Source organism: Tamandua tetradactyla, chromosome 20, assembly GCF_023851605.1.
Source record: "Tamandua tetradactyla isolate mTamTet1 chromosome 20, mTamTet1.pri, whole genome shotgun sequence".
Lineage (NCBI taxonomy): Eukaryota > Metazoa > Chordata > Mammalia > Pilosa > Myrmecophagidae > Tamandua > Tamandua tetradactyla.
The window spans coordinates 54483241-54499998 of record NC_135346.1 but is presented as its reverse complement, the minus strand read 5'-3'; the positions used below and the strand labels follow the sequence as shown (position 1 = coordinate 54499998).

The window sequence follows — 16758 nt, the reverse complement described above, 5'->3', positions numbered from 1 at the left end:
TTAGTTCTTCCATTGTAGCCCTTCCCTTCAGACACAGGCATTCTCTCTCCCCGACCTTGCACAAGGCTCTGTCCAGCGAAGGCTCTTATTGCTGCATTACCCTGGGTTTCTGTTTTTACATCTTCTCTTGTTATCGAGAGCACATTCTGGCCACAGGAGACCTTTCCAACAAGATTCGTTAACAACTATATCCTGCTCTGAAGTGAATGAAATCACAGACTCTTGACTGATTTTTGTTTCTCTGGGTTTTATCTTGCCAGCTTCTGCCCCAAAGTTGGCAGGAAGTTGGGACTCTGGCTTGAGGTTGGGGAGGCTCTTCTCGTTCCAGCCATGAAGTAGTAACCAGCTGGCCTGGCATTGCCATATCCAGAGTGTATAACCTTCTGTGGAATAATTTACATACTGGGCTAGTCTGACTCAGAAAAACAAGTTTTATACAAATATGAGACGAAGCAATAGATACTTAGGACTCCATTGAATTTTTACAAATCAGTTATTTTTTAATTAGGTAACATATATACCTGGTACAAAATTCAAAAGGTACAAAAGGATATTCAGTAAATTTTTCCTACCCACTGTTCCTAGCCTCCTTCCCCACTCCCCCTTCTCAGAGGCAACCATAGTTACCCATGCTCTGTGCATCCTTCCAGAGATACTCTTTGTATCTCATCTCACTCATTTTAAACCTTGACGTATTGGGGGTGCTGTTTTTGGAACCAAGACCGTATTTGGACTCTTCCACCCTGAGATCCAGGGTGAGGGGCTTGACCTCTCTGGGTTGCAGTTTCTATGCCATGAGAAATCTGGACTAGAACTGGCTGTTCTCAACCATTCCTCTAGCTTTAACATTAAAGCAGCTGCCAAAGGTCCTAACTTTCCCTCTGACCTGAAGTCGACACTCTGTGTACTTCTTCATTAGAAACACAGATTGAGCCCTGCCTCCTGATCTTGTACGCATCTTTTAAGTGAGTGCTCTCCTTTGGAGTCTGTTTTCCTTCCGGACCCCTCTGGACCTGTGATATGTTAAAATCTCACAGCTTCCAGAGTGAGATTAATTAACTCAAAGCTGGAAGATCTCCAGGAAAAGCTGTGTCCTTTTGACACTTTTAAAAACCCATTCTCCTCCTGAGAGTACTGGAGTGTTGCTGAGGGTGAATCTAAAAAGGATACTAATTGATGGCTGGCAATTGGCACCCATCCCTCATTCATCCCTCCTAAAAAAAATATTCTTTGGGGGAATAAGAAAGGTCAATTCTTCCCACTGCCTTAACCTCTCAATGGGATGCAGTGTTCTTTGTGTAACAGCCCTGCACTTCAGTTTCTTACTTTTCTCAGAAAGCAGCAAGTTTAGTTCCAAATACCCTTCCCTAGGTTTTCATTTACTTACTGATCTTGCTTCCTTACCCATCCCTACCTTCATAGTTTACCCATTCCGCCCCCCCACCTTGTCTCTTGCACCCTCACTCCCTACTCCCCAGCCCCAACAAAGCCAGCAGTGGGGAGGGGCTTAGTAACTGCTTATGATCTCAAAGAACAAATTAACATCCAAATCCTGTTAATCTGCCATGACTCAAAAATCCTCCCCCTTTTATGGCGTGTATATACTACATCTATTTCTGCTTTCGTTAATGCCCTATCCTCTACCACCCAACCTAGCAGTAGCTCAGTTATTCTTACTGTTTCATATTATCTGTATCATGTGTGTTAATATTACTTCCTCAATTAAATTAAATGGCATAAATGTTAATCTATCATTGAAGTTATGGAGAATGCAAAACACTCTATTAGATCTCATATTCAACCCTGTGTCTATTGAAGGGAAAGGGAAAGGAGAGAAGGAATTGACATTAGTTGAGCACCTAATGTGTGCAAGGAAGTCATACTCTTTGCCCGGGAGGAGTTCAGAATCTAGTAAGGGAGACACACATGGAAACTGGTAAGAGTAAACCTACTGTTACAGGGTTTCTAAGAGGGAAGATCCTAGTGTTGTTAAGAACATGAGTTTTGTAGTCAGACACATATGTATTCCAATGTCAGTTTCTTGCTAGTTTACTTGGGTCTGTTCCTTAATTTCTGTTATAATTTACTTTACAGGTTGATATTGAGGATTAAATATGGGGCCTGCCCAACCAAAACCATTCCAGCCAACCCTAAAGAACACCTAGGGCAATATATAAGATTCTACAAAGATTCCATGCACTAGGGTAACTTTCCAGAAACCTACAACCTCCAGTTGGGTCCCTGGTCCAGCTAAGTCCTGAAACCTAGAGGGCCCAGCTTCTCCAGAATATCAGCTAGCTCCATCTCCCTACACTTTATTATTGACAGCCTTCTAACATGAAAAAGGTATAATGAGCATAGCCCAAATACCAGTAAAGAGTGGGAGAAAGATCAAAGGTGATGTTGGAGTTATACAGGGAAGGTAGGGTTTAACAAACAAGTATGATTGCTGAATCATTATACTGATATTTCTTTTAGTCTCCGGTATCTTAGAGCAGCTAGAAGCAAAAATCTTAAATTGTGGGACTTGTATCCCATACCAAACTCTGAACTCTGTTCTACAACTGTTAGGCTGTGCTTTGAAATTTATTGCTTTTTTGTATATATGTTATTTTTCACACAAAAAAGGTCGATTGTGATAGTAAAAAAATATTTATTCCTTCTAGCCTCCAACGTTCTGGAGCAGCCAGAAGGAAAAATCTTGGAGATGATGATATGGTAGCCCTTGACAAACTCTAGGATCTGTGCTGTAACTACCTGTTGAAGAGTGCTTTGAAAACTATGGCTGTTTTCTTTCTTTGCTTTGCGTATATGTTATGTTATACAATAAAAAGAAGTTGAAAAAAAATACAGGACCTGATGCATAATAGGTGCTCAACAGTATCAGTTTCCTCCTCCCACCCTCAGCTTCCAGGGAGGAACATGACTGGGCACTTCTTAGAAAAGCAGCAGCAGCAGAGAAGGGAAATGCAGCATGGTAAAGAGACATGGCAAAGAGAAGGCAGCAGGCAACTCGGACTGTTTTATGATTCCCTTATCTTCCAAGGCAGCATTCCTGTCCAAATTGTTTGGTCTCACTAAAACTGAAAACTTCTAGGACAATCAGTAGTCCTTGTAGGGTTTTGCTTTTTTTTCCTCCCTGAGGTGTGGGGGGAGGGGGAGGTTCAGCACTGAGCTGAGTTAGTATCAGCAACTATAACTGATAGCAAACCAGGAAGTCAGAGAGTGAGAACAATCTAGCATTTGTTGTAGGAGAGACTCCCAAAGGACAGGTACAATGAGACATTCTGTTGGTGAGGCCAGAAGTCAGACAATAAAAACACAAAGTGGAGGAGCAGAATGATGGGAAACAGGAGCCAAGCCTAGTAGCCCTGATAATAGTTTGTTGAACTACAAATGCGGCACACTCCAAGGGACCCCATCTGCTGTAAGACTGTGAAGTCGGATTTCCAAATACAGGAGGTAAACCATTCAGAGAGGTTTCCAAAGGAAAGAAATAAGTAATAATAAAAAGTTCAGAGAAGTGGGGGTGAAGTTTTTCTTTTACCCCCACAAATTCACCAGGTCACAAATTTCCCTCAGAACCAAAGCAAAACCAGGGACCTGCCTACTAGTTTTATGTCTGAGTTTTTCACAAGGCCCAAACGCCAACATGCAAAATAAATGGGTACATCATTCACAAATGAATTCACACTCCACAGTCATAGGACCTAAAAGAGAATGAACAGACCTCAATTCCAAGTGTAGATTCTACCCTGTATGAGAAAGGGCAGTACGAGGAGGAAGGTTCAAGACCTTTAGTGAACCCCCAGAGCTCAGGACTCACCTGCCTTTTCACATAGACCCTGAGGGTTCCTGCTCCCTGCAGACCTCAGCTGTGCATCTTATCACTTAGGGTAATGCCAGAGGGATAATAGCTGCAGGAGTAGTGGGGTCCCTGCAAAGAGTCAACGTGAGAAGAGAGGGCCTCTTACCCACTTATCCAACCACCTCTTCCCAAAGGAAGTTTTGGGAAAATTGGAAAGTGGTGGGAATTGAAGTAGTAATTGGGACAAAGTAGGGAGTGATTCTCTTCCCCTCCTAATAAAGGAGGTAATGACAGGTTTGGGCTTCTGTAAACGTCATGGGAGCGGGGAGGACCCGTTCAGAGGTTTTCTTCTCTTCTGTCTGGGTGGGGAATAGAGGAGCTAGGGAAAGGTGCAATACTGCTCTTTGCCCCAACTCACTTAAAATCTGGTGATGCACAAGACAACACAGTAAAGTCCTCAGAGCAAGGCACACAATAAGCACTAGGTGAAGGTTAACTGTTAGTAAGGACAGGTCTAAACTTCTCTGGGGGTCTGATGAAAACCACAGATTTGCTCCCCAGAAAAATGCACAAATACACACATTCCTAATTTTGCAGGTGATCGGTGGTTTGCAGATGTGTGTGGACCCTAGATTGTGACCCACTGAGGTCTGATGGACAAACTCAGGTTTGCGCACCAACTTTTTGCAGGGCCAAGTGCAAAATGAAAATGTAGGGGTCCTTGTTCAAAATTAAGAACTTCAAGACAACACTAGCTGAGAATTAAACCAACTATGGGACCCTCCTAAGTGCCAGGCCCAATACAACTGCCCAGGTCCTACATCCATGAAGCCCACCCTGCAGGTGCATCTTTTAGAGCTTTAGGTAAAAAAAACTATAATCCTGCTTTAAGCAAACTCATTATCTGGAGATTGGAATTTATGAAATGCACATTTCAAAGCTGGCCTCTTTGAGGCAAATTCTCACAGGAATTTTTACCAAGCAGATTGTCAATAAAGTAACACTTACTGAACTCCTATTTTGTGTGTATGAACCATACATGTGAACAACCTTTGCCCAGCAAAGCTTTCCCAGCCTCTGAGAAATAACAACTGAGATGACAGAAATAGGCAAAGGCTGCTATGCATTTCACACCTAGGGAAGGGCAGAGGTAGGAAATGCCTTCAGAGCCTGACCCCTGACAAGTGTTCCAGGCAGAGGGAGGTGAGAGGATGGTGCTTTCTGGAAACTGAATTCTCTGTGCAGACACAATGAAATATGCAAAAATTCCATTCTGACCCTATTTTTCAGAACTGACTGTAGAGAGCAAGACATGCTACACCCAGACTTGGAAATATAGGAGCCAAGTGTAGACTGCTCCTTTTCCACAGACACTACAGGAATCTGGCAGGATAACCCAAAGGGGCAGCTCCCAGCAAAAACTGACGTAAGCCCCTTTATGTGCATGAAGACTTGAGGCATCACAAATGAAACTAAGAACTAATTTAGGGACTTATAGTCTGCCTTCAAGGCAGGGGGTTAGCAATCACAAATGCAGTCCAAGACACAGGCCAAAACCACAGAATACTACTCATTCCCAGATAGTTGATTTAGGGTTCTCCAAAATGGCCTTTGGCCTCATCTTTCAGGAATCAGTTGGATTCTTAATGGAAGCTATCATCAAATCAAAGAACCAGGTGACTTTTTGGGGGCTAGGAAAAGTTAGAAGCACTGAGAGGTCAGACCTGTTTAGGATGGTTGAAAAATATATAATTGTTGCTTGTAGAGATGTGGCAAAGAAGCTCCAAGAACCACAAGTGGGTAATGTGAGGACATGTAACCTATGGAGACTCAGTGACAGCTGTAGACACAGATCAGATTCCCTGGGTTTACAACCCATATCCTCTACTTAATTGCGTGTAGCCTTCTGCAAGGTCAAACACTCCAGCTGTAAAATGGGAACAATATAGTATTTGCTTAGAAGGGTTGTTATAAGGATTAAACCAGTTAATATATGTTGAAACATTTAGGAATATATCTTGCATTTGCAAAGGCTATTTAAATGTCTGCTATTACAAGCCATAGAACTGATAACAAAGGGGGAAAACAGCAAAAACCAACCAACCAAACAAACAAACAAACAAAAAAACAGCTGTAAAAGGCTCCTCCTCAAAAACATAAGTGATAACAGCCCCAAATAAAAAATGAAATCAAAGAACAGTGCACAAATAGGTTTAAGAAGTCAGGTTACTGGGAGCAGATGGAAGGAAAAAACTAAAATTTTGGAACTGTAACCTATACCAAACTCTGAAATCTGTTCTATAACTACTTGTTACAATGTACTTTTAAATTTATTACTTTTTTGTATACGCTCTATTTCACAATTAAAGAAATGTTAAAAAAGAGAAGTCAGGTTAAGAGAGAAAAATGTGGCACTCTACAGAACCTGCCACTTAATAATTAAAAGCAGAATGACAATTCAGTAGAAGAAAGATCTAAGTTAATTCTAAGTAACATAAAAAGTCCCACAAATTTCTAATTTTCTCATAAGGATTTGCCAGAAAGCAACATTTGCAATGTTTGCATGCAAACAAACGACAATAATCACTGAACAATAAAAACAAGTGCAAAAATTTCAAGATATATTTTACCTAGATTATCCATGATACCAAAATTTTCTATTGCAAATATAATTTGAATAAATGAAATACTTGGTGAATTTGAAAAACAAAAAATAAAAAAGGATCCTAGGGCCTCAGAAATGGGATGAGGCTTTGGAGTGGGATGAGTGAGGGAGAGGGTTGGGGGCCCTGGAACCATGCCCAGGAAAGGGATATCTTCAAAACGGTTGGAATGAGAGAGTAACTGCTGTCCACCTGTGTAACATAAGTAAAAATACTTGGTAAAATAGAGGTGAGGGTGGTGCCAAGAGCTTTCCAAGCCATGGCTGTTCACGATGGAGCTCACTCACAGGTTCCTTCTCTTCCTCTGCCTGCCCTTAAGTGTGGGTGCTCCTCAGGTCTCCCGTCTAGACCAGCTTCTCTTATCACTCTACACCTCTTCTCGGCCTCCTTGCGCACACCCATGGCTTCAGCTGACATTTATGTGCTGGTATCCTGCATCTCCATCTCCAGTCCAGTCCTCATTCTTAACCCCTGGACCCATGTAACTTTCCATTGAGTATCTCTAAGTGGCTACTTCAGGCACTGCAAACTCTTTTCCAAACAGAACTCATCACCGCATCCCCAAACCTATTGTCTCTGTGCCCCCATCTCAGTGAGGGGCTCCAACCATCCATCCACCTGGGTGTAATCCTTAACTCCTCCATGCTCCTTACACCTCCCACCCCCGAAAGCAATCATCAAAGTTTATCAGTATGAGCTAATAAATGTCACCCGTGTATTCACTTCTCTGACTTCATTCCTGTTTCCATAATTGAGGACATATCTCTGCCCTGGACAACTGCATCAACTTCATCACTGGTCCACTTATAAGACCTCAACCTCTTTGCCTCTTATTCTTCCTTCGAGTTTACACTTCAAGATCATTACTTCAAGAAGCCTTTCCCCACCGTGAATTTAGTGTGTCTAGGGTTCTTACCCAGCAACCTGTATTTCCTAAGACACAGCACCTTATCTTTTATTTCCTAGGATAAAGACCAGCAGCATGGGGAGCTTGTTAGAAATGCAGATTCATTATCTCTACCCTGGTTTAATCAGAATTTGCTTTATGTTTAACACAATGCCCAGGGAATTTTGACATTAATATCCAAGCAGCACTGGTATAATATAAATTATCCCTTATTTATCATTGTTGTGTTGTGTGTTTTCCTTGTTAAGATTCTAAACTCTGTGAGATCAGGAGCTTAATCTCTCTGCTTACCACGGTCTCAAGCAGCTAACAACATGATGGACAAATGGGAGCTGAAAATACACATTGAAATGTTGAAAACCTTTTGTAGCTTGGAAAAATAGTCACATAATTTCTTAACTCAGCTTCCTCAAACACTGTGTTTACTTTTACAAAACATCTTCTCTGCTTGTTGTTTTGAGGTGGCAACCCACAGTAGTACCACACTTTGGACAGTGTAAAGAAACTATGGAAACCATATCAAAGTCCCGAGAGCAATTTAAATAGAATCCTGACTGCATTCATGGGGGTGGCAGTATTAGCTGCTGAACATCTCAGCTTCTAGAATGCTCCCTGGTGTTGAAGTTGGCCTGGGGGGAAGTGGGAGTTGGAGGAAAAAAGGGCCAAAACATTTCACAAGGATGGGAATTAAACCGAAGGAGTGACACAGCCTGCATGAAAGACTTGCTTGGAGCTGTTGGGAGTGGAAGAATAGTGGGGCTTTTTCCAACACATGTGGGGCCCCAGAACATTTATACTCTAGGCTTCCACTTTTCTATGTGGGCAGAATCAAAATCAATGCTCCCTTTTCATTTCAACATGCCTTCACTGTGAGCACCTGTACAAAAGGAGACTAGTTTTAAAAGCTGAATGACCTGTATTTGGTCCTGCACAAAGGAAACAGTTAATCAAGATTTCTGTGTGAATCTGCTGATTTTCTTTGATTCAGAACGGCCTTAGTGTTTTAAATAAACCTAGCTGACTTCATTTGCCCTGACCCTGAGTTACTTAAAAACAAAAATTAAAGGGTGTGTTACATAACGCTGGAAGGAAATATTAACACTATTCTGACGATTCCCCCAAAACACCAAATTTTTTCCTATTATAAAATACATGCTTTTTGTGGGAAATTTGGAAGAGACACAAAGTTGTAAAAGTGAAAATAAAAATGATCTGTAATTACAATGAAAGATAATCACTATTAACATTTTGGTCTATTTTCTAACAAGCTTTTTCCTATGTACATATTTATATACATTTTTAATGTATAAGCTTAAAATCCTGTTTTTCAACTAACATGATATTTTGGTTATCTTTTTCTTAAGTTAGCCTATTATTTTACTATTTTCCTAAAGTAAAAAGAAAAAATGCTGAAAAGGAAAAGAAAATTAAAATAATTTGTAATTATCTTCCAGGGATAAGCAATATTAGTGGTTTTGTTGTTTAGTTTCTAGATAGAGCTAGAAGATATTGAAAACCCAAACAACAAAATCAATAATGTATATTTTATATATAATTTTCCTATGAAAATTATGGATTTTTTACAATTAATTTTCTTCCATTCAACTCTTGAAAGTTTAAATAAAAGGGCAGAGAGGAAAGTAATACATATCTTTAGTTTTAGTCTCCATTTCCATTTTAAATACATATATTCTCCCAAACATAAGAGAATGTTTGCAGCATGGGATGGGGTGTTAAAACCATTCTGAAGTGCATGGATGTGTATTTAAAAATATAATTTAATTATAACTAATAAAGGAACAATTATTTGCATTTCTGGAAGATGACATCCAGGGCCAATCTTCCAAAAGCAACAACTTAAAATAATGTTATCAGCATGGCAAAACATTTCCCCTTGATTAGCAAGTAGCCACCTACCATTGTGAAAAATGTTAGAGAAACGAGCAAAAAGGTGCTAGCTACTTCTAAAGAAACCAGTTGATCTTCAGACATTTTCAAAAGCATGCCAGAAACCCTCCAGCTCTGGCATGAGAGCTGATAGAACCTGGGAGCACTGGCAGAGTGTGGTTCAGCCATTTAGGCTTAAATGTTTTCTCTCTTAAGAGATCCATCTCCTAGTTCAGAGTGCAGGCCTGAGGCTTGGTAGGTGCCTTTTATTTATTTTTCTGTAATTCCTAAATACAAATAATGAATCAAAATGGAAGTTTTATGTAAGGACTTAAAATATATATATAGTTTGGCTGCCCTTCTGGGCCTATCTTTATAGCAAAGTACTGTCAGTGAGCCTTGGGGATTTATTTCTTTAAAAATATCCTTTAAGTAGTACTGTAATTTACAAACCATCTTCACCACATCTTATTCAATAACAAAAACTTCATATAGTATAGGGCAGGCCACGGTGGCTCAGCAGGCAGAGGTCTCATCTGTCATGCCAGAGACTAGGGTTCAATTACCGGTGCCTGTCCTTGCGAACAACAACAACAACAACAAAAACTTCATACTGTATAAAGGGCAGGTATTACTCCATTTTATAGTTCAGAAAATTAAGGCTGAGAAAGTAAATTACATGCCCAAAATTATATAGATAGAAAGTAACTGAATAGGACTTCCCCAAGTCTAATGCTCTTCCCAGGAAGTTACACCGTGTTCACCAGAAAAGAGTTTGGAGGAGAGGGACATATTAATTATCCTTTAAAGGGCTAGCTGAAGTTCCTTCTATCTGGGCCCAGGCAAGTGTCAGAGCAAGGGAATTATAGAAGAAAACATAATTCACAACCACCATCTCAAATGGTCATATTGTAACAATGCAGTTGCATTAAGGATGAAATTAGGAGAGACATCTATTTGAGTTTATATATTTATTGCATTTAATCTTCTCAAGAACATCACAAACGGGGAAACAGAGGCTCAGGAGTTGAGACTTACCTGGCAAAGAGAACACATCAAATTTCCCTCCCCAAATCTAAGTTAACTCATCCCCTTATTTCACAAATGGCAATATAGCTGGGTGATGGCATATAGTATTGGGCCTTTACGAGTTTGCAGTCAATCTTTGTAGGAGGCCTGTGATCTCCAATTTGGCTAGGAAATGAGCTTGTTTCTTCTTCGTGAGTAGTGTTACAGTAGGGTTGAGAGAGAACCCTAAGTGTGGGCCTGAGCTGTTGCCTCACTAGCGTCTTTTACTTCCCTAGCAGGCTTAATGAGCAGGAAAATCTCTAACAGGGCACAACCAAACCTTCCTAGCCACAATACCAAGTTTCTCAGTGTTCACATCCCCTGCTGTTTTGTTAATAGTGCAGCCATACACTAATGTTCCTAACTTGTATTCTCAGGAATTGACTCCTGTCAAATGGCAATCAAGTCCAAGTGTAAACCAATAAGCAATGTGATCTATTTTACTTTGTAATTTGATTTGGAACAAATGACGAGTACAAAAATGGATCAGTATGCTGTGACAGGATAAGGCAGAACTCAAGGACTTGGATCTACCAGGGTTGTGACATTTGGCTTCAGCTATTCCATAAAATTAGAAATGGGCCAAGGCATGATCGATGACAAGCACCCCCAGCACTGCCCTCCATTACTGCTATAGGGTATGCCACAGCTGAGTCTAAATCTATGTAGACTCCCTATCCGCTAATGCTGTAAACTGAACTCAGAGCAGCAAAAGCAAAACTCAAGGGAGAGTCACTGCATTAATGACTATCATGATGCTCAGTTTTAAAAACACTACTTAATTGTGGTTGCTGGAAAGTAGATTCATCACTACAGTCCAGCACAGGGCCCGACTTGCAGAATCTCGGTATAGCTTCATCTGAGTCAACATTTCCCCACGCAGTCAGGGCTCAAAGGCTGCAGCATCCTTTCATGCACCCACAAGAACCACCAGTATTTGTTTCATGGCTTTATTTTCTCAAATGGCAAATAGTAATAAGTTATATAAGTTGCTCTGATGGGAGACAGCGTGGCCATCCGCAAAGACAGAATATGTTCCTCCCACCAGACACCCAGAGTTGGCTACTGGCCAAGGAAACTCTGAGAGGCAAGTGGAAGCTGGCAAGTACTCTAGTGTAGAAATTAGGAAACTTGGATCCTACTCCTCAGTCTGCCTTGGACCAGCTGTATCAAACTGGGCAAGGAATTTTCCCTCTCTGGGCTCAGATTCCCTATCTTTGAAATTATAGGGATAGCCTATATCACTTTGGCTCTTTGAACTTCAGTCTAGTGTTTCAGGAATTCCATGGTTTCAGCTAAAGAGGCCCTTTAAATTTAAAGCATAGAGTTTCCTAACTTAGAAAAGCCTTATGTTCAAAATGAAAGCAAAGAATGGAAAGAACAAAATGAAAGCAGGAGAGTCATTTCAACTTGAAACTCTTTGGTCTTAAGAATAGCAAAGCAATGAGTTCAGTCAGTTTGGGAGGGAGAGAAAAGTACAAATTGCAAAACAGGAAATCCATTCTTGGCTGGCTGTCAAAAAGCTATGAACTGGTGAAAATTTAGAGCCATTTTAATTTCTTAAAAATAATCAGGCTCCCAAATTAGTGAATTATTGAGATGCCTGTTACTAAAACACAAATTCCTAGATTTCCCACCTGGGCTTTTCATCACTCTAGATTTCTTTAGTCCATGATGGTAGCAAGGAACTGCTGGTTTCACCACAGCAGCACCCCACTGCCGAGTCTCTGTGGCTCAAAGGATCCTCTACTTTTAAGTACACAATCACCACTACACAATTTTGTATTATAGTTCTAAGCAGACCTTACCTTATCTCTCCAAATAATATATCAGCTCTTGAACTTGCAGAAACTTCAGTTTTTACACATCTTTGCTTCCTTCAGTGTCTTGGATACAGGAAGCACTCAAATGTTTATAGAATGATCAAGAAAAGTACTTACCAGTCTCTTCAGGCATTTCAAACTACTTGGCCAAGTTTGTACATCCAATTTGTTAAGCCTACAAAACCATTTATTTTTAAAGGCATAATCTAGAGGTAGAAATGCTTATAAAAATGAACTTTACAAACATCAAAAGCAGATTTCCATAGAAAGCAGAAAAATAATTTATTCCAAAAGACGGCAGAAATAAGAAATTCATCCTGAAAATATAGTTTGATGTAATTCTATCATGTTGGGAGAGATCGTCCCTCTGAACATGCTGTTGTATTGGTTGCCCACTGGAGTCTTAGTTGTCTTGCAGCAGTTTCTGGGCTGGTCTTAAACACTTCGCTGATTCTCAAGGTGTGAGCAGAGAGGAGCCATCTTCAAATCCACAGATTTCAAAAAGTACCGTATTTCTCAGAAGAATAGCACCTTTCATATCAGAAGACCACATACACAGTTTGCAGAGTCAGCACAGTTTAGGTTAAGTAGGCACATCATTCATCAAAATTTAAAAAAGGATGACAGGAAAAAAATACTGCATTTTAGATAAGATACTCAAATGTGATGTGAATGATTAATGCAGTTGATGCCCAAATGGCAAGTCAGAGAAGATGGTCTGGGGTTGGAGGTGATTTTGCATTTAGAGGAATTCTCTTCATGACCTGCAAAACAAAGCCATTCTAGTTACCAGTCCTTACACTTTCATCAGGTGGGGAGAAAGTTAACATCAAGAATGTTAATCACGGACATTTGCACACCAGTGTTTATAGCAGCATTGTTTACAGTTGCAAAGAGATGGAGACGGCCAAAGTGTCCGACGATGGACAAGTGGCTAAGCGAACTGTGGTGTGTCCCTACGATGGAATATTATGCAGCTTTAAGACAGACTAAACTTATGAAGCATGTAATAACATGGATGGACCTAGAGAACATTATGCTGAGTGAGTCTAGCCAAAAACTAAAGGACAAATACTGTATGGTCCCACTGATGTGAACCGACATTCGAGAATCAACTTGGAATATATCATTGGTAACAGAGACAAGCAGGAGTTAGAAACAGGGTAAGATAATGGGTAATTGAAGCTGAAGGGATACAGACTGTGCAACAGGACTAGATACAAAAACTCAAAAATGGACAGCACAATAATACCTAATTGTAATGTAACTATGTTAAAACACTGAATGAAGCTGCACCTGAACTATAGTTTTTTTGTTTGTTTGTATCTTGTTTTTTTCTTTTTCTTTTTATATATATATATTTTTTATTATTATTATTTTAATTTTCTTCTCTATATTGACATTCTATATCTTTTTCTGCTGTTTTGCTAGTTCTTTTCCTAAATCGATGCAAATGTACTAGGAAATGATGATCATGCATCTATGTGATGATACTAAGAATTACTGAGTGCATATGTAGAATGGAATGATTTCTAAATGTTGTGTTAATTTCTTTTCTTTTTTTAATTAATAATTTTAAAAAAAGAATGTTAATCAGGCCAATAATTTAAAATAGGTAGGTGTTCAATAAATACTTGAATGAAAAGTGGAGTTCAGTAAGCATGCAGGTTTGGACAAGTTTTACAGGGTTGCGACTGGAGGACCAGCTCCTAAAAAGGACATCACTAAACTAAGCATCACAGTTAACTGTGTCACAGAAAGCAGGAAGAATGGAGGTAATGGCATGGATGGTACTGAAATCTAACGAGTTTACTCTGGTTTCAAGAATCTGTATTTTTCCTTCCCTTCTTATGGCAGGGAATAAGGTTTCCATATCACAGGTATAGAAAGTTTTTCTCTAGTGCCAGTCCCCACAAGTGTAGGTGACAAATGAGAATTTATTTTTCTAAACAATTAAAGCTGAGACACCACTCTTCCAAAGCCAGCAAATATTTTAAATTGTTATCTGCACCCATCAAATTGCTAACAGTGGCCGGCTCTGGGAGAATGGGGCTAGAAGAGGAAGGGAAGAGAGGAAATTTACTTGATAAACTCCTTCATATAAAACTTACTTTATGAACTTCTATATATTGTTTTAATTAAAAAAATAAAGCCACAAATATGCTACTTTTGAAATTAAAAAAAAACAATAAAAAGGAAAGAAAAATTAAATGAAGAGTTCTTTTCAAAGGCAACAACTTCTACAGTTTGAGCTGGCTGATAAGAAAAAGCTGGTTACGTCACACAATTTGCCTAAAGTGTGCAGAATGTGGACTGGGGGACGAGCGCAGTGTAGGAGAGAGGCCAGTTAAATTCAAATGAGACCTGGTTTGTGGCAGGCAGGTCTGGTAAAGACTGAAGGTCAAACAAAATGGAGAGATCTTCTGGGCTCTTTAGGTTTTCCAAATCAGTGGGCATAACCAGGAGAATCCACAGTTCCTACCACTGGGGTATAACTAAAGGATTTCTAGACCTGTGGCCAGAAATGGCTATTAGCCTCCTACTAGGTCTTACTGGTGCAAACTAGGGCAATCCAATCTCCCTCACTGGGACTGCTAAAGACCCACTAAGGCAAGACACTGCAAAACAAAACAAATTCAATTTGAGAGGTAATTGGAGGACCATTTTTACAATGTACAAAAACAGCCACATCAGGCCAGGGAAGGGCAATTACCAGAGCTACTAGCTTCTTATGGTCTGAAAGTCTCATAAAACCTTTTACTGTAATCTAAGTGTCATCTTGCTTCCCTCCTTCAGCTAGCAGGACAGCCCTTCTGCATAAGCCTCAAGTCCACAGCAGTTTATAAATTTTATTTGAGAATAACAAAATAATGAATACAGATGCCACGTGTGTTAATTTTTTTTTAAGACATACTTTAATATTAGACTTTCTCACCTTTTAGGCCTTTTTTTTTGACAAAGGAACAATTATAAAGGGATAATCAAATTTTTACTTTTGAAAAATCTCATCCCACAGGATAATTTAACTCAAACTCAATGACACAAATTTAAAATATGATCAGGTACTATGTTAAATGACATGGTCTTGGGGTTAGATTTTGGAGTAAATTAAGGAAGCATACAGTCTAATTTTCTCTGATATGAAATTGCTCTTTGGGGGACGAGGTCCATGGACTAAGGGTCCATGTCCTCATTTGTCAAGTAAGGGCATCACTAAGGCTATTATTCAGATAAAAGTGAGAATGAAGAAAACATAAAAATATTAAACCCAGAACATGAAACTTGTTCAGGGAAGGCTGAGTGGATATTTCTTTTTTTTGTTTCTTTTGCGTGTTATAATTATTATTTTTACCTTACATTTTGTGGAGTGAATCTATTTCTTAATCACAGGCTATGTCAATTAAGTTTCATTTGTATCCTCTTTTTGTCATTTCACATCAATTTGCAAATAATCCCTTCTTCAGTATTATGTGTAAAGAATTTATGGTAGGGGATAAATCACAAAATGTAGTTAAGCAAACAAAAGATATGTGTAGTTAACATTCAAGGCAATAATAATGCACCAAATGAATGGCAAAAACAGGACAACTAAATACATTGAAGGACAGAAGAAATACTTTGAAACAAAGTAGTAGCCAAGAAAAGATGTACAAGCTAGATTCTGAAAGAGAAAACATCAGAAAGAGTTAAGAGAGAATAGGCGATCTGAATAAAGTAAGCATGAGAGAGGTTCATAAAATACTGTTTTTACTAATCTGCTTACTAAATTAATGAATATGGTAGGGCAATGGGGGGCAGGAAAAGCTAAGTAAATTAATCAGGTCAAGAACACAAAAACGATACGTCTGGAAACACCAGGTCATGGAGAAAAGTAATGAAAGGCTGCAGTGGTGGTTTGAGGGCAGCCTGGCAAAACCTTGCCCTTGATCACAGTGTTAAAAAGCTGGATGTAGCCTAGAGGCTGGTTGATCCTATTTTTTGTGGTTTTTGGTACCTTTGGTGGCCCTGACAAAAGTTGTGCGCTTACAGAATTTTATGTAGTATTTCAAGGGGCATGTAACCACTAAAATTGGGGATTTCAGGTTAAGAAAACCTGCTATAGCCCATGAAGAACTACTGAAGGTTTCTCAGGAAAGTAGCAATCTGTTTCAGGAAGTGCTATATCAGGAAGATGCATAGGATGGCGTTTTATAGATATAATGACATGAGAGTCAGGGTGACCAGGTCAGGGGCCACTGTAACGATTCAGAGTTACAATGATCTGGGTCAGAAATTAGCATGTTTGTTATGGGTTTAATTATGTTCTAATCCCTAACCTCAGATTACGACCTTGATTGGAAATAGGGTAGCTGAAGATGGAATCAGTTAAATTCAGACAAGGTCATACTGGAATATGCTGGGCCCTTAACTCAATTACAAATGGATAATATTTCTTCTATCCCTAAATATATTCAGCTGTCCCATTTTTGCCATTCATTTGGTACATAACTGCCTTAAACTGTTAACTGTACATATCTTTTGTTTGTTTCCTTTATAAAAAGGGGAGATAGAAAAACAGAGAGAAGATGGCCATATGAAGACAGAAAATGAAGATGGAGGCAA

The 16758-nt window shown here is 39.5% G+C and overlaps 1 protein-coding gene across 1 annotated transcript in view; it reads right to left on the bottom strand.

The window, feature by feature from the left end:
• Positions 1-12419: 12419 nt before the first annotated feature.
• ATP6V0E1 (ATPase H+ transporting V0 subunit e1) overlaps positions 12420-16758 on the bottom strand; it is a 30291-nt gene continuing 25952 nt past the window's right edge. Inside the window, exon 4 of the mRNA XM_077137664.1 lies at positions 12420-12920. The gene's annotated coding sequence lies outside the window, so the exon portion shown is untranslated. The remainder of the gene's footprint in view (positions 12921-16758) is intronic.